The sequence below is a fragment of the Syngnathoides biaculeatus genome, chromosome 8 (assembly GCF_019802595.1).
Source record: "Syngnathoides biaculeatus isolate LvHL_M chromosome 8, ASM1980259v1, whole genome shotgun sequence".
NCBI classification, from domain to species: domain Eukaryota; kingdom Metazoa; phylum Chordata; class Actinopteri; order Syngnathiformes; family Syngnathidae; genus Syngnathoides; species Syngnathoides biaculeatus.
In genome coordinates, this window is record NC_084647.1 from 16,880,648 (window position 1) to 16,903,105 (window position 22,458).

Below are 22,458 nucleotides of genomic sequence, written 5' to 3' on the forward strand. Positions count from 1 at the left end.
AGTCGCCCTCGCTGTCGTGCGTCCAAATAAAAGTGTTGTGCGTGCTTTGCGCAGAGTGGCGATGTGCTCCCCCGGCTTTGCTCTCTTTTCAGCACACGCACACCCGCGCGCGCACATTTCATCCGCACGCGCACACACTGGCTTGATGAGAGGGGCGGAGCCGGCGACGGTCTGGCCAATGGCTGCTCGCTGCGTCACGGCCGAGCGGCCGCGTCGTCCACTCGCGTTTATACGCAACAAGGGACAATATGAAGGCCAGATAGTAGTCGGAGCCGGACGAGGAAATACACTCATGCACGTGGAAGTGGGGAGGGGGCCTATTTTATTTGATATTTTTATTGCATTTTTATGATTTTTGGGGGTTTGTGGATTGCTTTTCTCCCACCAATGTGCTTCATCGAATTAGAGAAATGACAGCTGCTCGTTGTAACTCCCGGAGTAATTTCAATGCGTTTATACATGCATTATTAAAATAACGTTTTTTTTTTTTTTTTTTTTTTTTAACTGGACAGGACTAAACTCTTTATGAACAAAAAAAGAGAGCCGGGATTCGATATGTTTCCTTTTATTAGTAGAATGTACTTCTGTTTTTCTTTTTGGGGGTAATGGTGGATTTTACATTGTGCAAATTTCAGCCCATAAACCTTTTTTTTGTTGTTGTTGTTTCGACGCTTCACTGCCATCCTCTTGGTTTCAAAACAATAATTAAATTTAAAAACGTTTCATTCTGTATAAATAAATATTTGAAAACGTTTTTCAAGCATTGTGCACGAATGTTTTCAATTGTAAGGAGTAGGGAAACAATCTGTTTTATTTCGTTTTTCTTTTTTTTCCACGAACTTGATCGTAATTTCATTTCGATGTATTTATTACTACTTATATTATACGGGTTATTTTTTGTGGTTTTCATCATAATTGTATGGATTTTAAATAAATATATTTACCATAAGCGGCACTGTAGGAACTGGTTAGGGCGTCTGCCTTGCAGTTCTGAGGAATAGGGTTCAGATCTGAGCGCCCCCCCCCCCCCCGCCCCGTGGCGTTTACATTTTAATGTGAACTTATTTGACGACTCTAAATTGCCTGTAGGGTGTGAATGTGAGTGACTGCGAATGCTTTGGTTATTTCTCTGTGCCCTGTGATTGGCTGGCGACCAGTACAGTGGCCCCACCACCCCATTCCGAAAAAAAAAAATGGTATTGGCTCTGGCACTCCCGCGACCCTTATGAGGATAGGTGTCTCAGAAAATTGATGCATGGATATTTACCACATAGAATATTCACATTATATATATTTTAAATCTTTTTATTATTTGTATAATATTTTAACATATTGTACATATCTTTTTGTTCAAAATGTCATCTTTTCATCGATTAGTTTTTTTTCAACAATTGACTCTTAACAGGATAATACTTCGGCTATAGCATGAGCATAATTTAAATACATTCCAAAATTTGAATAATGCATTGAAAATGATCAAAGCATCAACTTTGTAATAACAATCCTAACGCTTCTGACCTCCACCCGTGTGTATGTTTAATATTTAATCCCTTTTATGCGAGCATGTTATTTTGGAGTCTCCCTATTGGTCGTCCTCATACCCAGCCTGGCTCCACCTCTCACTTTGAAGAGCACTTCAAATGAAGGAGAACAAAAAGATTAGATGGCTAAGTAGATATTTTCTTCAACCAGATGGAAATTTGCACATCTCAGATATCATAAACTTGTGTGGTGTGCGCCCCTAGTGGCCGCTAGCGACATTGCAGATGGAAGTGGTCCAACTTGGAAATAATTTTAAATGATCATATGGCCGTGACGTCATATCGCGTCAAAATCTCCCCTTTGATCTCGTGGACGTCTTTATTTCAAAACCGCTACGTATTTAGGTCAAGACAAGTCACAGCGCGCCGGTTCCGTTTGAAATTGTACATTTTGTTTTCTCCCGTGTGTAAATCTGTCGAGAAATGGCAACGCTATTCAGTGTGATTAATACCAAGCGCATGAAATAAAATTAAAGACCCCTATCCATGCATGTTGGCCACATAATTTCCCGGCATTCACGCAACAATTCCATGCAACATTCTTACAAGAGACTGCCCTTATTGACATATTTTCCATGCTGTTAATTAGAAACAGACCCAGTCCGACGTTGTACGGTAACCTCCGAAAGCGGCTGTGGCGCGACCTTCTTGGCCCGCGGCTGTCCGCGTGCGTGATACGAGCGCGGGGATTTTGCCCAGATTATCGCCTCCTTAATCCGAAGCATGTGCGAGTCGCCTCTCTCAGCGGCCGTCCTGGACAGCGCGAGACGATCCTCCAACATTGCCGTCATTGTTGCTCGGTTGTGGAGCGCCGTCGGCTCTGATCTATGGGCCGGCGATTCCAGCTCAGGACCCGTTTTTGACCCCCTGCGTTATTGTATAAATCAAAACGGCGTATCCGACCCCACCCCCAATTTTTGCCAGAGCATGCGAGCCTGTTTTCAAGGCCTCTTTTGTTCCCTCAGCACCGGCACGACTCGTCTTTGCTTCTTGTCCTCCATTTTTCTTTGGTATTTTCCTCTTCACGAAGCGCAATTGACGGTTAACTCGACAGGGGCCGCCGGGGTCAGAAGTATTTGACTGGAAATTCTCGACGCTCGCGGGTGACGTGGATTCATCCACGTGTGTGTATGTATGTGTTGAAAATGTTGACTCATCATTTTTCATCTGCAAATCGTCCAAGATAAGGTCGTGTTTGGTAAAGTGCAAAAAAAAAACCAATCCCCCTTCCCCCAAAAATGGGCTCACCCTTGACTACCGAATCTAACTTAGCAACTTGATTTTGAATGGAGCCACTAAAATGTCCTGGGAGCCCATGCGTGAAAACATACGGAAGGTCGGCCATTTTGGTTTGAAGGAACCATCTTGCGTCCGATAGACACATCGGACGCGATGATTAAGTCAACGGACAGCATACACCTTCCGATTTAGAACGTGGGCGCCATCTTGGTTTGGTGAATTCACGGAAACACATGTAACTAAGTAGGATTCATTTCAGAAAGGCAAATGAATGGGGGCGCACTGCTACGTTATCGGTTGCTCAAACACAAGTGGGCGTTGTCAAGCGTCTTTCTTTCGACTGCCAGCTTTGATCAAGAACCAGTGTGAGAAAACGGAACAGTTAGCGACCAAACGGCGACAACTGTGGCTGTCTCGTATTAGCAGAGCCGATGTAGCAGCCAAGCACAATACTCGTGTGTGAATGCAATGCTTGTCTCCAAAATCTGTATTTCTTGTTTCATTATAAAAAGTTTGCAAAAACAAGTTACCGCACCGCTAGCTGTTTCGTGAGTTGAGTGAAAAATGTAGCCGTGGAAGTGGAGAAAAAGGTGCGGCCTCCACTTGGGACTCGTCCCGGTCCAACTTCTCTCCCTCTCGGTAACAAAAAGGAAAATAATAATCTACAGCTCTTTCGTCGGTATAATCAACATGATTTAACACAACACTGAGTGTAATCACGCGCCACGTATTTAAATTGCATTGTGTGGTAAACTAACCTTAGCAGTGTGCTTCCAATGGATACCACCGCATGACGAACCCAGCCATTGATTAATTGCTTGTAGGCCTCCAGACCTTTGTAATTCTTTAGTCGGTCCACGGTACAAGCGCTTGTCGGGGAGAGGAGATAGTTGACGATGTCAGGATAGGTCAACGACGCCCACAGTTGTGTGCTCCATTTGTGTTTCTCCAAGGCATATGGGTCGATGTTGTCGATCAAAGCACACTTCTTGTCGTAATGGCTTCTTGAAGCAACATCTAATGAGCACCGATAACTTTCCAAAGTCTCTTCAGCCATCATGCATCACTTTTAACAGTCGCACAATCATTTGTATAACTCCAAAAGCATTGGAGTGAATGGGGCGTCAGTAAAGTGAACCCATCCAACACGGCCAGGTGCCCCAGATGTAGTCACCTTGTCGAAAATTTGTAAATTCCATGCCTCGCCCTACAAATATAACAACAATTAAAAATGCAGCCCCTAAATTGAGTTTCACCAATCAACAGGATATTTGGTAGGCGTGTCCATCTTGAGTAGAGCCACAAAAAAAAGATTCAAAAGCTGCAAAACATTCACAAAGTCTGCACATTTAGGTTGGAAGGCACAATGTTGGTGGCAGTTTGGCAAATTTCAATGAGCCCACCGTAAAAGGTACAAAATGCCCCTTTAGCTAGTTTCATTGGCAACCTGAAATTTGGTAGACAATGTCTATCTTGAGCGGATCCACCAAAAAGTCTCTAGAACCCATGCCTGAAAAAGTATAGGTGGTCAGCCATTTTGTTTGAAGGGATCATTTTCTTGGCAATATGGAGGTTTGATTACTTGCCCAAAAAATGATAAAGTTGAAAAATTACACCAGTTCCACAGATCAGATGACAATTTGGTAGGTGTGTCTACCTTTAGTGGACGCACCAAAAAATTCTGAAAAAGCCATGCCCATAAACATACCCAAAGTCTGACATTAGATTTAAAGTCACTATGTTAGTGGCAAGTTAGCAAAGTTTGATCAGTCAATTAAGTCTTACTTAGCAGCTAAAAATTTGGTGGGTATGTCTAACTTCAGTAGACTCAACAAAAAGTCAGATGAAGCAGTTTTTGAACATGTCATCCAAAATGTGATTTTTCAAAATTATAGCTAAAACCATGTTTTGACTATATTACTCATTTCCTCTCAAAAAATATACCACAAATATAAAGTTGAAAACGCATGAATTCTCTCGCTTGTCCGTTTTCAGCCGGTCTGCACATCAGCGGCGCCGTTGTGACTGACATGTTATTTTAATAATCCAATTATGCAGCAACAAATCGCCATTAAAGTTGTCTTTTTTTCTCGACTGTAACGCAGCACACGTCAAGCCCAAGTCCCTTTTAGCATGTAGCCCTCCTGAGCTAACGCGCAATTTAGATTAGGAGGATTTAATAAAATGACACATTTCTGTACAAATCAGATTAAAAGTGTCAGAGATGTGACATTGTTCCCACTGTGAGAAATAATATAGTTTAATCTCGTGGGATAGTGGCTGGCTTGCGCTTATGATATTGAAATTCACATGATGAGCTTGTCATTGCCTTTTTTTTTTTTCCTGCGGGTTATTATTATTATTGTTATTATTATTAGTCCCCAGCAATGCAGCTTTCTCTGTCGGAAGGTGGCTAATTTTGCCGACCCCCTCCGGCTTGCGTCCATTCATTTGTTTTCCCCACCGCTGGGCGTCTTCCGCGTGTCGCCCGGAGGCTCGCAAGCTTCCCGGCTCAAACCCATCACGTCCCGCGCACGCCGGGACGCACAGCAAACTTTCCGCAGCATACGTGCATTTTGTGCGCGTGTGTGTGTGTGTGTGTGTCTGTCGCTCCACACAAAAAGGTGGCCAAAGTGTAAATTAAGAAACGTAATTGATTGTCTCAGCTTCATTTGGCCCTTCACCCCCGTCCCCTCTGCAATATGCTACGCTTGTCAGCCTTTGTGATAAATTACATGCATGCATTTGCATGAATTTAGCCGCCGTGTGGCTCGCACATGTATGTTTGCCAAACTAAGAGTTTGGAAAATGTAGAAGTAACATTTCAGGATTCGGGTGCACCTTCCCTCGTCACTAGCTTTTCGTACTTAAAGAAGGCTTATATGTTGTGTTTTCATGACACGTTTCTTTAAGGCACTAACGTCTTTTTTTCCTCCACCTTTTCACACAAAAGTGCTTTGTTTGTTTATCATTATTGTTATTATCATTTTGAGGGTTTTGCCATTTTCACAATCTCATGAAAGTGGCAGCCATCATCGTTCCGGCAGAAATAGCCTTCGGTGAAGTGCAAAACTAACAATGGTGGCGTACCATAGGATGTTTTTTTTAATGTATTTTTTTAAATGAGCCCCTAAAACTACTTTTGCTAAACAACTTTAAGTTTGGTAGACACACGAGGAGTTTGTTTACAGCAGTCGGTGCCGCCATACTTTGCCATAAAGTCTGTTTCGGATTCTGATACTTGAGTAGACCTACAAAAAAAGCCACCCCCGAAAGCGTACAGCCAGTTAACCATTTTGGTTCGAAGTGGCCATTTTATGGGCAATATGGCAAGACTTGATGATGTTCCAAAAGTAAAATAAATAAACTATAATAATAAAATAAATAAATTGAATGTATCCTCAGAAGAAATCGGGTCGTCTTGATAATCCTGACTAAACCCACAAAAAAAAAAAAAAAAAATCCTAAAAAGCCTTTTCCAATACCATACAGGAAATCAGCCATTTTGGTTTCAATGGAACATTTTAGGGGCATTCTGGTGAAATTCGATGACTCATCATAAACATATCCCTTGAAAACTTAATCACATAGTTGAAGGATACTGAGATTATATTGGGCCATTTTGCTAGGGCTAATCTGGAATGTGATTGGTGAAAGAAAAAGTCTTGCTAATGTCGATTATGATACAGGAGCCAGCATTTTTGGTTCTGATGGCTGGTGGCGAATTAAATCTATGCGGCAAAACACAAACGTTGAAATATAATTGGGCGGGGGGGAGTCTGACATGCACGTATTGGAAGACGTACAACAGAGAGAAGGCTACGAATGAAGAGAGCAGGCCAGCACAGAAAAGCCTTGGCGAAGTTCTGCGCTGTGCTGATTTTCATTTAGTTCAAATGAACAACATATTAATCTTCATGTTGTGCGAGGTGTCGGTCGTCTCCACGTGGGCGCTGTGATCATCTGCCCGCTGACCCCGAGACGCCCGTCTGCGCTCCCCCCAGAATACCCCTCCCTCGGCTCGGTATCTCCCGGAAAACAAAGAGAGGAATCGAGCCACAACGCCGGAACGGGCTAATCGAAGGCCCGCGATGAAATTAGGCGATGTTGCCCGAAATAAGGGACGAAGGCTTCGTAATTGCCAGTCGTGGAGATGTGAGGTGGCGGCTGCCAACTGTCAGAGGCCGGCTAATGATGACAAATGTCTCTCTATGCAGATCGCCGCTACTGCAGCCGCCGCCGCCGCCGCCAAGAGAAATGCAGCAGGGCCTAATGAGAGGAAGCTTGCGCGCTTATTTAATGACCTGCACGGAAACAAACGCCACTCGCTCCAGCTTGATGTTGTTAAGGGCCGACACGAAGGAGCGCTGGCAACTTTTACATTTAAATCGCATCTTCAAATGCGTACGCGTTGCCTGAGAGGGAAGTTGAACCTTCGCGATTGCCGTGGCAACCCCAGGATCAACTTGATTAGCGGCCTAAATGTACAGTGTTAGCTGATCGTTGACCGAGGCAGATCGTTAGCAGTTTGCGATTCTGCTATAATATGATCCAATTTCAAAATACATCAAGTTAAGGTTATTTGCATTTGCTTTGATTGTGAAAGAATATGAGAAAAAGGCTTCACAGAGTCGTAATTGGCAAAGACTGACGATATCCCCTGGTCTAAACCATCCTGCCCAATTGGGCAAGCAAAAATGCCAAACGACATTTGGGGACGAAAGAAGAAACCTCAAGGAGGGACCGCATTTAAACATTCAAAATATGAATAATAGAAAAGCACTTTTCAACAAAATAAATACATAAATACCATTTTCAAAACAATTCTAAAGGTTATACTTTTTTACTCAACTTTTAATGGTTGGAAATTCTAACTTTTAACATGGAATACAATTGTGCACTCTCAAATGACACCAAAAACTTAATTATTTTTCAACTGTTATTTTGAAAGCATTCACACAGACATATAAAATTACTACTGATACTAATACTACTATTAAACTACTAATTATACTACTAGTAATACTGAGTTTAACACCAGAAAATAATTTTTCTTCAATATTTTTAAGTTTGTTTTCAATCATCCTAGAATTTTCCAAACAATTTTTCACGCATACTCATTGAACCCAATAGTATCTTTTAATGTGTCATATCATGAAACTAAAGACCCAACAAAAATGTTTTAATTATATTTGTGTACCGTATTTTCTACACTATAAGGCGCACCTTCAATGACTGGCCTATTTTCAAACTTTTTTTCATATATCAAGCGCATAGAATAGACGCTATAGTAGAGGTTACATTATGCATCCATTAGATGGGCTGCGCTAAAGGCTCAATATTGATCCATATATAAGGCACACCTGATTATAAGGCGCACCGTTGGCTTTTGAGAAAATTAAAGCCTCTTAGGTGCGTGCGCCTTATAGTGCGGAAAATACGGTACTCAAATACTTTGAAATTCAGAATTTCAACTCTAGACAAAAAAAAAAAACACAAATTATTTATGAAACCGAAAGCACAATTAAAAACAAATATTTTTTTATGAATATTTACATCTGATTTTACTTCTATTTCTCTTCACTCACTGACTGAGATAAATCACTCGTCTCTCCTCCCTGATGGTAGTCCTTACGGCAGCCATTTGTACTGGAGTTACTAAATATGGCTCCTCGGCCTATAAAATGGGACCAAACAATACATAATTGGCATCGCTCAGTAGTCTCCCCATTTCTCGCTTTTTGCTGTCTGGTTGTCGTTTATCAGGGGGCAGCGCTAAATCAGACCGGATCCCCCTGGCGTGACGTAAGCCTCACGGCTCAGAAAAGAGCAAAGCGGGAGTGGGCATTGCCTGGCCACCTTTCCCCAATTTGTTGCATGAATAGCTTTTGAAAGGGGCCCCCGGCCCGCACAAAGGGGCTCTCGCCTTTGTTTGCTCTCGCCCCATCTGTGTCATCTGGTGGTCCGCGGGAGAGGGCGGGCGTCTCGGGGGCGCTCCCCAGCGGCGCTGCCAGTTGTTTTATGGACTCTGCGGAGTGGTGCCGGGAGTTCATAAGTCGGCCCCCCGCCCATTGTGCGGCGGGGCCAGCTGACGCGTGTGAATGGACGGCGGCGTATTGACACACATCATTTCCATTAATGAACCCGACGAGCCGGCCTTGTTTGGCGACTTGATTTATGTCCGCTGGTTTATGGTCTGGAGAGTGAGGGCTTAACCCACGAGGCCCCGGTGTGCAACGCAGAAACCGCACAAGACTTTTTTTGTATTTTTTTGGGGGGGGGTTGTTTTGCATTCATAAAAGTGACGTTTAAAGCTTCTTGCAGATAAATCACAAGTGTGTACATAAATGCGTATCATTACAAACAGAAATATTTACACTTTTGTTACTCGGTGTGGCCAAAACACCTAAAAACATACACACTGGTGACTTGACTTGCAAGTTTAACTCAGTCCAGGTCCGTGCTCATAAATGAAAACACACATTGGAAATCATCTTTCACCAGTGAAATGAGTAAAAATGCAGTGAGTCTATTACAAACCAGTAAAAAAAATAACACCAACAATTTGTTTAACTATCGAAAAAAAAAACACGATACTGTTCTGAATCAAAATATTGTGATAACATCCATCCATTTTCTTAGCCACTTATCCTCACAAGGGTCGTGGGAGTGCTGGAACCTATCCCACCTATCTTTGGGCAGGAGGCGGGGCACACCCTGAACTGGTTGCCAGCCAGTCAGAACAAACGACCATTTGCACTCATTTTTCGCAGACGATGATGAACATACTGTATGTTCATGAGTATTGCTATATTGACTGTCTATGTGTGTTACTGCACAATTTGTGTTCACATATCCATTGCTAAAGGGTTATAACTACTGTGCGGTTAATATATATTTTTTTTTTAGCTTGTCTATGATGTTTTGGATTTTGTGTTAGCTTTAGGATTGCAACCTTCGGTAAGTGCTTTCATTTGGTTTAATACAAAATGTGAAATAGTTCACTGCTTGTTATAAAGTTTCCTGCCACCATTTTGCACTCTTAACTAAAATTTCTGCTCTCAGCTAGAGAGAGGAAAAAAAAATGCCGAGCTGCGACTCGTCTGTCGGAAAACAAAAACGTAAGATGATCGTTTTTCAAGGCAGTGCTGAGCTTGACAAAATGAAACTTATTCAACAAAGAACAATTGCCTTTGTAGTTTTTGGTAGGGGGGGGGGTCCAAAATAACAGCAATATTGATAAATTGCTTTTTCAATTGGAGGACTCATTTCCAATGAACATGGACCTCAAAATTGATGAATTTTAATCCAAAACTCCAACAAAAAAAATATTTTCATATGGTTTGCTGTTAAATTCCCTTGTGAAAACACATTTTCCCTGCCAATTCTTCATTGTGACCCAGTTTTTGAGCTGGGGCCTGAACCCCCCCACCCCTCACCCACCCACCCACCACCAAATCGCTGTTTTGCCACCATTTCTACGTCGGTGTCAGCCTCCCCTCAGGAGGCGCGGTGAAAAGGAGAGGAACCCCAAGAAGGGGAGGTTCACCCCTCCAGAGGATGCGAGACAAAGATGGCAGCGAGAGACATTTTGTCGACTTTCATTAGTTCTGGCTGCCGCTGAGCTGCGCTTAATATTAGGCCGCTCGCTCCCCGGCCGTCAAATGGAGCTCACCTCATTTCCATCCTCCACGCCGGCGCAGACAAACGGGGCAGGATGCCAATTGCTTATTTGATACGGTAATTAACGACACTCAGACCGCGTTAGATTCGCCTGCAGCCGTACATAGTTTACTTCTCACATTTACATAGCGTCCCCGCAAAGGTCGTCTATTTGAGGATTTGCGCACCGACGATTATGGATGTCAGGAGGGTGCTCAAGATGAGGTCTGCTCGCAGGTGGCGCACAGACCTCCGCTATGGGGGCGACAAATTTTCATCAACCTCCCTCTATATATTTTTCAAAAAAGTGTGTCTAAGAGCCACAGCTCAGGGGTAGATGAAATATATTTTCAAGAAATTATGAAGCAAGATTTTAAAATATTTATACCCACACACGTGCATCTGCGTGCTGTAAAATTCACTTGTTAAAGGGGAAATCCAGTGCTTTGCATGAGCAATGTATCCAATAGGTCATGTAATATGTATTCTATTTTGACACTGTGATGTTAAATCCTCTCTCATGTAATAGAGTTTTGAGAAGATTTTTATCGCAGATTACGAATTTTCAGGTGCGCTGCCATTTTTGCGAGTCACATGGTTTACGTGCGTGGATGTGGCGCCGAAGTTCAGCTCGCGGCCCGCCACCGGAGCTCGCTCGTCAGACTCTGCGTCATTCCCGTCCGAAGAACCATCCACGTCTGCTGGCCCGGAGCTCCGGGGGCCTTTGTTTACGCACTTACACCCTGCGCGTAGGTCTCCGAGTAGTCAGACTCAGGCATCATTCCGCCCGAAGAACCATCTGAATATTGAACAGCCGCATGTATGGAAGTATTCCTCCATCTTCCCGATCAAGCGATATTGCTATTTCTTCATCAGATGTGGATAAATCCGAGAAATCAGCGCTACTAGGCATAAAGGTGTCCCGTGTGATCGAGCCTTTGGTGCGGCACGTTACACATCACATCCGCGCACCTAAGTCATGTGACTCGCGAAAATGGCAGCACCCCGGAAAATTCGGAATTGTCGATAAAAATCTTCTCAAAACACGATTAAATGAGTGGATTTAACATCACATTGTCAAGCTAGAGTACATATTACATGACCTATTGCATACATTGTTAATGCAAAGCACTGGATTCCCCCTTTAACTATTAAACTTTGACTTTCTCATCATATTAGGACTGTCTTGAAAAACATCCCTTGTCACTCATTGACAGAAAAAACATCCAAAATCAAACGATATGCCACTGTCATTTCGTTGGCAAGCGAGTCATAATTATAAATGCTTTTCTTAAAAAGAAAAGATGAAAGCTTTTGTATGGTAGTTTCATTTTAATGTCACTAAAGCTGGTCCTGATTACTCAAAAGAATGTTTAGCATTAGATTGGATTTCATTAGACTGTGTAAGTGTTCCTAATAAAGTGACTGACGCGTCTCTCAGCCTCAAGCCTAAAAAAAAAAAAAGATTATCCACATTATAACTATGAAGGTTTAGTTCTTTTGACCTCAGGGCCGATCCTGGGCCAGTGAATGCCCGCAGGCAGGAAGCCGCACATCAGGCCTCGGTCTTCCTCTGCGTCCGCTGTTGGGAGCCTGCTGCGTCTCTGCCACTCTAATGGAGGCCAGCGTGATCGCTGCCTTCAGGAGTTTGGCAGATGAAAGCCCAGCAGGTCTCAACACACAAACATATATTACGTACACATGCGTGCGCTCGTCTCTCCGGATTCACTGAGTCTTATCTGGGCAGATAAAATACAAACACGTGCGTATGCAGCAGATGTGGTTTTTACAACACACTGGTTGTAAATAGCAGACCGTTTTGACGTAAACCGCCGCTGTAGATCTCTTCACCATGACCGCCATGCGTACCTTCAAATAGCAACATCCGCTGGATTTCACCTCCTTAACCGCCAGTACATAATGAAGGCTTTTTGACACTGCACTTAGCAGACCGCACTGCACCGTCAACAAACCCATTCAGTGCATATGTGCTGAGACGGTGCGAGGAACATGGCGTACAAAATGGGCGCTTCCCGTCGCTGCACCGTGCCTTGAATTGAAAAAATCTTCAACTTGGGAGTGGCTTTGATGTGACTTCAGGCGGCACATCTGATAGGAGTGGTGTTAGTGGTGATTTCAAAACAGTAACAGGAAAAGCTCTTTAGTCACACACTTTTTTTTCTACCTACTGTGATCAGGAATGTGTATTTTCCACGGATTCGTGGAAGTCCGATTTTTTTCGGTTGAAACTGTTATTTTTGTGAAACGTGTAAATCTGGGGGACGCGGCGGGGGTACGACGTGACGCGGGACGAGGCTGTGATCAAGATCGCCCGCCAGCATCTCATCATGAAATTGGTCACAAGTGGTAGCGGAAAACGGCATTGCTATCTGTTTACGACATTGCTATATGCATTAAAATTGCTGTTTATAATAACGATTTCCAGCAGGATTTTGGCGGTATTTTCACTTCGATGTTAACATTTCATAGAGAAGCATTCTGTTTACTACGGCATAGTTCGAGACATATGTATGCATAATATGTTATTGACCGGTCTGCACGTTTGTCAGTATGGTGAAAGTCTCGGTGCGAAAAGATGAAGGTCGTGCCAGGGAAATTGGTAAAAACCACGGGGTAAAAAACTGTTTCAGATGGGCATGGCTTGAGAAAAAGTGTAACCGTGCAGTTAGGAACCAAAACGGTATCGTATCCAACCAAACACATACAAAAAGTGGACGTGGCCGGCAAAGTGCTTTGCACTCTAAAAAAGTGTTCCGATATGATCAAATATGGAAGCCGAGGAGCAAAAAATAACCAAACAAGGAAACAAATTTCTCAAATATTATATAGTTGACAACTGTTAATACGATTAGGCCCATCTGTAGGACTGGCCCTGTAGATCACGCATTTTATCGCTCATGTATACTGTATATATATATATATATATATATATATATATATATATATATATATATAAACAATTTACTTGTGTACTTATCTCTGAAGTATAACCTGTAAGCACAGTATCCTATTTGATATAAATTTCACTGAGTCTGCATTTTTATGTCTGAAGTTTGGCAAAATGATTTTGGTTGTTCGAACTCATATTTTAAGTTTTCAAAATATTATGATTGCCCTGTATTTACAATGTACACTGAAGTAACCAGAGGTCACCATTTAACAGTGTTTTATAATCCCCCCCACCCCTGAAGGCAAACATTTTCAGTGTTGTTCCAAATTAGACATTCTCATCTATGTGATACATAGTTAATATCGTACTTAAACATACTCTGTTTGTGTTTGGGGTGCCTGAATGTGTTTGACTTCCAATGTGCTGGAATTTCTTAGACAAGTTTAATGACAATTGTAGATTAACCACTAATCTGTCACTTCAACTTCAAAACTGTGCTGAAATCCAAAGCTATGCAATGCCGTCATCTACAGGGAAATGTTGGTCACAACAGTGGTGTCCAATCCTGAATTTCACAAACGACGAGACACCACGCTTACTGTTTGAAAACTTACATTATCATAAATATTTTACAACCCTTATTATGCGAAAGCACTTATCAGGTGAATGACTTCTCACAATAATTATCAAGTATGGTGGATCAGATGGTAAAGCATTGGCCTCGCAGTTCTGAGGACCCAAGTTCGATCCCGGCCCCGCCTGTGTGGAGTTTGCATGTTCTCCACGTGCCTGTGTGGGTTTCCTCCCACACTCCAAAAACATACAACATTAATTGGACACTCCAAATTGCCCCTAGGTGTGATTGTGAGTGCGGGTGTTTGTACCAAGGTGCCCTGCGATTGGCTGGCAACCAGTTCAGGGTGTACCCCGCCTCCTGCCTGTTGACAGCTGGGATAGGCTTCAGCACTTCCCGTGACCCTCGTGAGGATGAAGAAAAAGAAAATGGATGGATGGATTATCAAGTATTTAACAGGGTAGAAAATAAATATCACAGTGACTGGTGAGCTATTTTTAGCAAAGGGCTGCTGCCTGCAGGCTACTCATATGTTCCTTGGGGTCACCTTTTTGGGAATATCTGGTGACCCCTGATCGCAACCCGGTGTCTGATCGTTAGTCCACATGCAACACTTGCTTTTTAGTCTGCAAAAATTGATCTTATATATATATATATATATATATTCATTTTTATAGAAAAAGTAACATAAAAAGACGATCCATTTGGGGAAATATAGCAGAGAATATTTTTGACAGAATAAAACTGCTACATTTGTGAATTGTGAATTGAAGTGTATTGAATACTGCAAGCACTTTTTATGAGAATTGCAAAAAAAAAAAAAGATAAACGTGCATCTTTCTTTGGTGCTTCCAGATCATATATTACTCAGTTCTGTTCAATTTATGTTTTGATTTATTTTCTTGCCAAGTGGTTGTTTGGTGTTGGGATTGGGCCCGAGAATGTTGACTTTTGACATCGTCAAACGAAGGAGGTGGTTGAGGTGTTTATCAAGGCAGTAATACACACACACACATATACACACAAAAAAAGATGGTGAGGCAGCACTTGGCTGGGTAACGAATGATCGACTGCGAAAGGAGACGCCGCCGAGCCGAGCGTCGGCGGTGACGCCTGCCGCGACGCTCCGCGCTCGCCTTGATCACGTCTCGCCGTGCCCGTCTCATCTCCGTCTGCATGCGCCGCTTTTCACGCGTACTTCTCGCCCTAATTTACACATTTAAGACATTTTTTTTTCTGTCTGCAGCAACGCTGCACTCTCTCTTTCAGCTATCCTAGAAAACAGACCCCCAACACACACACACACACACACACACACATTTTTCCAGTGTTTGCCTCCAGGCAGTGAACTAATTTCAGCTTCCATAATTGCACTGTGTTGTACACCTGTCTGCTATTAATTCTCCCCCATGTCGCTCATTCGCTCCCTTAATGAGATATTATTGTAATTATTTTGATTAAGTTTTTCTCTTTTTTTTTTAACCGGCACATCGGGGAGTAATGAGCTTGATTGATGTTATTGTTAAAGGCACCGATTATACTTCTCTATGAGCTAATGTTTTACGCAACTGCAATTTAATAAAAAAAAATGGAAAAAGTTTAATGCACAAACGTTACATGCCGTAATATGATATTCAGGAAAATCCACTACACAAAGAAAAAAATAATAATTCTTGAACCATTGAAATATTCTTCATACAAAGAAATATCTTATATAGTGACCATATTTTACCCTAATTTTAGATATTCATACCTGTCAACCTTTCGGAGCACCAACCAGTATAAACTACCAAAAAAATCCTTATAACATACCGAAGAAAATAATATGTCAAAATAACAGAGGGAAAAAAACACAAAGTTGGTGGTTCTCCCATTGCGCAAAATGAATAATATACTTGTTTCCTTGTAGAACTTGCTTGTAGACTACCGTACTATGCAATGAATATTCTGCTCTTTTCAACTAGGAAACACGGGATAGACTGCAAAGCTACCGGAAATGAAATGATTTTGCTAATCTAAATCAACATTTGCCGCTGCGCTAAACATCATGCCTGCTGCGACAAAAATCTTTGATGCAGGCTACGTTTGGAAATTTTCAGAATCCTTGTGATTTATGGTATACAGCCGTAAGATTACGTAAGATTCACCACAAAATCCGTATGTACTACGGCTAAACCGTACGAGTTGATAGGTATGGATATTTAATATTTCTTGGACGACATTCTGAATTTTCAGTACAGTAAAGACGCTTCACAAGTTCCGAACGCAAAACACTTGAGGTTCAGATTTACACCATAAACCAACACAGTGCTGCTCAGCCTCTGGCTAACAAACGTCACAGCTTGCAATATGATTTTCAGAGCTTCACACTCATAGAATGTATCAAATACTGTACGTATTTGTGTCTGAGACAGTATGCGACCTTATGAGGCGGGGTTAATGGGTGAGATGAGCGAACTCTTTAAAACGCTGTCCACGTTGGGGATCGTTTTTTGCTGGAAGACGCACAGCCTCATGTCCATGTGCAGCTGCTCCGGAGTCCGGGGAGCCCTGCCGGATCATGTAAGATCTCCCACATTTCCAGCTGGACATTGTGGATTTTCCCAAAGTTCTGCAGTACACAGTGTAGCGACTTTAGCTCGCCCAACCTTAGCCGAACTATCATCTTGTGAGGGTTTTAAAATAAGTTTGGGTCCGCCCACTAGATATGCCCCACGATATTCAATCCCAGCGAGCCTTTCCACTGAGGTAGTCAGAACCCTTTGTTCTCCAACTACACATTGAGAACCACTTAGCTCACTGAGACGCTGAACTGTAACTTTTTCCGGCTTCTCTGAAACTCGCTCGTCACCTTACATTTGGCTTTCAACGCAAAGCAAAATAAATCAGTCACGCAAATATTTAATATTTTGGGACACTTGCAGGTGAAAGAACCTCAGCACAGGCATTAATGTTGAGGACTTGGACCTGAAGTAGTGCATCCAGGCTCTTTTGCATGCTTTTGTTGTGGCAGAGTGTTGATTTCAGGGCTGTGCCCCCCACCCCACCCCTGCTTGTATCCACCGCAAGACCATCACGCCCGCGAAAGGCAACACAATAGCTTTCTCTTGGCTTTGTTTCAGCCTGTGACCAGCGAGCGGCTGTGTGAAAGTGAACTGGAGAAAAAGTGAGAGCGAGAGAGAGAGGGGGGGGGGGGGGGTTGAGGTTTGCCTCATGAAAACTGAAAAGTTTCCCGTCAGCCGATGTTTGAATGTTATTGTTGGGGAGGCAAACTACTGGAAGGAATGCTAAAGAAAAGCGCAGCTCGGTGAACAATGCCCAAATGTTTCTTCAGCGCCGCTCACAATCCAATTAAGAGTTGAACGAGGGTCAGGCAGGGGGGGACGTCATGCTGCATTTTTTTTTTTTTTGAAAGTGGGGGCCGGGAGTTCTTTTGGGGAACTGTGCCGGACTTGACGGGTCCCACATTGAAGCGTTTTGTGGAAGCACAGATGATCTTTTCCGTTGCTCCAAATGGCGGGGTCGCGAGATAATCTGACATTGATTTTTTTATTTCCCCCCCCCCCCCCCGTTGGTTTCTCAGGTGGTACCAATTATCAAATCTCCACCCCCCTCCATTTGCCTTAAACTCTACTATCCCTTGCTTGATAATTACAGATTAAATATGTCAAAACCCAACAGGTTTTTTTTTGACGTCTTCTGTGCATTAGCCATAAAAAGTGCAAACTGGACCAAAGATGCCATGTGGGCTTCTAAGGCTGATCTCTAATCTCCCGAGCAGAGGTAAAGTGGCCCGAGAAGGACCCGAGTGCGGATGGCGTCCAGCCTTTGTTGGTTTGTTCACATGGCAGTCGGGCTTTTGAGTGTGTGACAGCCGTTTAACTCCACACGACCTGCTTCTCAAGTGCCCGCTCTTGAATCCTGTTAGGAGCCATAATTACAATTCATGCACTGGCTGCGCGGCTTTGAAGGGCCTCAGAAAGAGGACGCGTTGGGGCGCGCAAAAACGCCCTGCCCGCCCCCCAACGGACCCAGTCGGCGCTCACTCTGCATGCCTGAAGGCTGCTCGCTATGCCCACTGCTATCGTTTTTTTTTTTTAATAATGCATGTCCCTCCCTCAGTCCTCATGCTAACATGTCAGCTATCTGTAATGCACACGCCTAAGGAACAGGTGGCGCTATCGCCGCTATACGTTAAGGGCATCACAATCCTGAAGAAAGTCACTTCCTGGAACAGGGACCAAAGAAATATTGGCGTTCTTGTCTTAAAGAACATGACAAGTGTGCCATTACTGTTTTGTTTTTTTTTAAAGGAAAAAATGTGGACCAAGCTAACAACCAACTAGTACACTTCAAGGCGAAGTCTTGCAAGTGCATCCCCGAAGATTATTGGTTAAAGGTTGCAACTCAGAGATAAGAGTAACATCTACCGTGATTTCCGGCCTACAAGCTGCGACTTTTTTCCACACGCTTTCAACCCTGCAGTTTATGCGCTGATCTGGCGCTAGCTGCGGCACTAGCGTTAGCACGGCGCTTGCGTTAAACTCTTTCTGCCTTTCTTGTTGAACTCTGTTGGTCAACTTTGGCTATGGATTATTAAAACTCACCCAAATTTGAAGTTGTGCAAGTTTACAAACAAAATGAATTTGCCATTAGAATGCCGCGTCTATACATTTTTTTTTTCTCGCGTGACACCCTTTTACACCTTTCCGTGCCCAAACAAGTTGTGAAAGGACGTTACGTGACGCGGCGCATTGAGCGACTTTCAAAGGCAGTCAGAAGAAAGGTGGGAGCGCCGAGCCTAATAGGTGCTTTAGTAATTTCTGAGTTTTCATAGCTTAATCCGTTGTGAAAAGCCGAGGAGAAGAAAGGCTGCGACTGGCCCTCGGTATTAATTTGATGTGACTTCCGTACAATAAAGCCCGCCGATCCCACCAGCTTTTCCTTCTTTCATCATGCACAGCCCCCTTGGAACTTTTTTTTTTTTTTTTTTTTTTTTTTGCCTAAATGTTTCATGAAACGGCGGCTGTAAGCCTCTTTGGTATTCTGCCTCCAATAGGCCGGCTTTAAGACCATTATTACACGTACAAATAGTCAAGCCGCCTCCGCCATTGTGGCAAATTGATTTAGCACAATTGAATTCAAACACACATGCGCGCATATTCCAAGGCTCAATTCCCTGCTGCTCATTCCATTTTTTTTTTGTTCTAATGTAAATGGTGACTTTTCCTTCATATTGCAGTTGTGCTTTCATTTTAAAGCAGATTCAAGCATGGATCTGTGGATCTTAAAAAGCTCCCCCTTGTGGTACGCGAAAGAATTAGTGCCCCAAATCTGTTCTGTTGGACATTTGTTGCTTTTCAACATTTCTGTGTGCAACAAATTGACAAAATATTTTAATTGGATCACTTCTTTACATGTTTTTATTTCCCAAAAGGGAAAGCACGACATTTATAGTTGTCTGAACCAAAGAATGCAGACAAGCAGACAGTAAGACCATTGTTGTTGAGTTTTTCGCTTTATAATCACCGATGGCTTTTGTTTTTGCTTTGACTATCTAAAATGGCGAGGAAATGCTGGAAGTTCCATTTATCCAGGCCTCATCAAACATTAGGTGTACCTAATGAGTTGATCAGTGAGTCGCTACAGATACGGCAATGCACTCCCAGCCTAGTGTACTCTACTATTAAAGCATACATTTTAAGCAAAAAATAAACATATTTAAATTATTTTATTATACAAAGTATTTAAACTATACATGTATTTCTACTATGCAGTTTATTATCAGAAAAATATTTTTAAAATGCTTTAACAATCCTAATTTTTTAGGCTTGGAACGCATTATTTATTTTTCCATTCATTGTAGTGGGAAACATCAATTCGGTTTTCAAACAAATCACTTGTCAAACCGTTTTTGGGAACGGATTGTGATGGAGAACCGAGCCATCACTGTATGTTCTACGCTAGTGGATGGTTTTGTGCAGGACAAGCGGGGAGGGATGAGAGGAGACGCATGGGCTGCGGTGTCGCTGACCCTCGCGAGAACATCTTGCGCGAATATGCTCTAATCTGACGTAATTAGTTAAATCACAGCACGCCAAAGCCGCTCGCCAGGAAGGAGGGGGGCGCGGGGCGGGGGCAGTTTGTGGGCTTTGGCAGGCGTGCTTGGCGGGATGGGCACAGAGGCCTCCAAAGTCTTTGCCAAAGCCATCGCTCTTTTGATTTGGTTTCACTTGCTTCCTGTGGAAAACTCACTCACACTCTCCTCGTTCATGTGTACGCTGTGTTCGCAGGATTGAAATACTGTGCTGTACGTGTCCCTCGGTTTACCACAGTCCTGGCGTTGCGTGCAACCTTCTAAGCGTGGGGACAATTTACTTGAATGAGTTTTCCGCGGAACTTATTTCATTTGTTTCGTATTTAAGGCCTGGTTATGGTCTCTGTAGAGATATTTACTGTATTATGACTTCACAACACTTCATTCCAATGTAATGGTTTTAGAATTGTATGTATTTAAAAGTAGTCTGTAAAACTAGCTTTTTTACCATCGACGTTAGCGTGGCCCCCTTCATTCATCGCCCTCCGAAGTGCCACAAATAGGAAAGTAGTAATTGTTGTCAAGGAAGTATGTTGAAGTGCAACATCTTGACTGAGGGACTAGGATCCATGTATGTTGAGGGTGGGGCTATGTGTAGCCTGGGTCGTTAGTGGAAGTTTTAGACAGGGTTTTACCTCTGCAGTTCAGGTAGATTTTGTCAAAAAAATATAATATTTTAGAGTAAAATTAGTGTCAAATCATTTTTAAGTGTTTTTGGGTTACCGTTTATCTGTTTAAAAAAAATAGCATGCTGGGCAATTGTGGGGTCCATCATTTACTTACCGGTTTTCAGATGTATCATATTTTGTATTTTGTTCCAGACATGTTTTAGGAAAACTGAGAACTGTTTTGAATTGTGGGGAAAAAAATCTCTTGTGTAAATTTTTCCTGTCTTCAGTCAAAACAGTCTTGTTTAAACTCGGGAGTTTTACTCTTATAGCATAAAGATGCACGCTGTGAACTTTACTCATAACGCGCTTCCCTTTTTTATTATCAGAAAAGTGAGTTTTGCATGTGAACAAAATCCGAGATGCAGTAAATAATCGTACTTTTTGTGTTCACTCTCTGTGATGGCCACCACAGCCCCCAGCTTGTATCTGTGGCGGCCTGCTAACGTGGATCAGCAGCGCCAGAAAGAATCCACGCTGGGCGCTACGCAGCAAGTCAGAATAATTACATCAATGCCTCACTCCTCCTCCTCCTCCTCCTCCCCTTCCTATTTTGATTGATTGATTTTTTTTCTGTTCATTTTTATGAGGGCCAACTCAGCAGCACGCTAACTAGCGAGCCGCTAACAAACCTCAGCCGAGACGTACACTCGCGTGGCGGCGGGATTAGCGCGCGTTAAGACTTTTAACGCTATCATTACATGAGGATCATTTACAAATTATCGGGCGCGCTCCAGCGCCGGATTACCGAACCCTCGTCCCGGCGTGGACTCGCTCAGCCCCCGAGGGGTGACGGCGGCTGACAAAAGCCGCTCTTTTGCATTTTACAAGCCCCCCTCGTATGCGGCGGAAACGATAAGAAACCTGTTCCATCTTTTTATTTTATTTTATTTTTTTTGTGTCAGACAGATAAATCGAGCTAATTCCGCGGGATGCCTGCAAAAATGATGCCCCCGATGGAGGTGTCACCCACCATAATCCTCAATGGCTGTCCACCCCGATGGGGGCTTTATTTATATATTCCCCCTCTGCATGATGTACTGCAGGTGACAAGGAGAATTAAATGAAATCTGGAACATATTATCAAGCAATTGTCGGTGAATAAGGTGAGGATGAAAGGATAATGGATGAGGGTGTTTGTGAGAGGAAAAAAAAATTAAAAAAAGCTGATGCAGACAAGATTAATCGAGGGGCTCTCATTGCTCATCAGCACCGCCCATCCAACCGCTTGCTCTCCTCCATCCTTGTCTTGTTCGTTCTCCATCCTTTTCCTTTCCCTCCCACGCCACCATTAAAAAAAAAAAAAAAAAAAAAAAGGATAAGCGGGATCAAAAGCGATCAGCTTGGCACTCTCGGTGGCAGCCTGGTGGCATCCCGGCCAGGAAAGATTTCAGTCAACTTGAGCCTGACAAGCCTCTGGAAAAAGTCCCATTAAGAAAAGAGAGGCCTCACATATACACTCAAGCTCCTTATACTAAAAAGTCCTCAAGCTGTTTAGCTGCTTGATGGCTTCTCTAAAGTGTCTTCTCGGGCACGACTTGAGCGTGGCTGGCTTTCCGCTCTTTGGTTTGTTAGCAAGCTTTAGCTTTTTCCAAATAGGTTTACACTCACAATTTGGGGCTCAATTGATGTCAACGCGCAGGTAAAAAGCACTTTGTAATTCTAATGAAGTAACACTACATTTGGGAAAAAAAAAAGGTACATTATTGCAGAGCAGGGGTGTCAAACTCATTTCACATTGTGGGCCACATACGGCCTTGTGGATG

General features: G+C 43.0%; 1 protein-coding gene across 2 annotated transcripts in view; it reads left to right on the top strand.

The window, feature by feature from the left end:
* LOC133504630 (neurobeachin-like) overlaps nucleotides 1–22,458 on the top strand; it is a 239,147-nt gene that overhangs the window by 158,950 nt on the left and 57,739 nt on the right. The window lies entirely within an intron of this gene.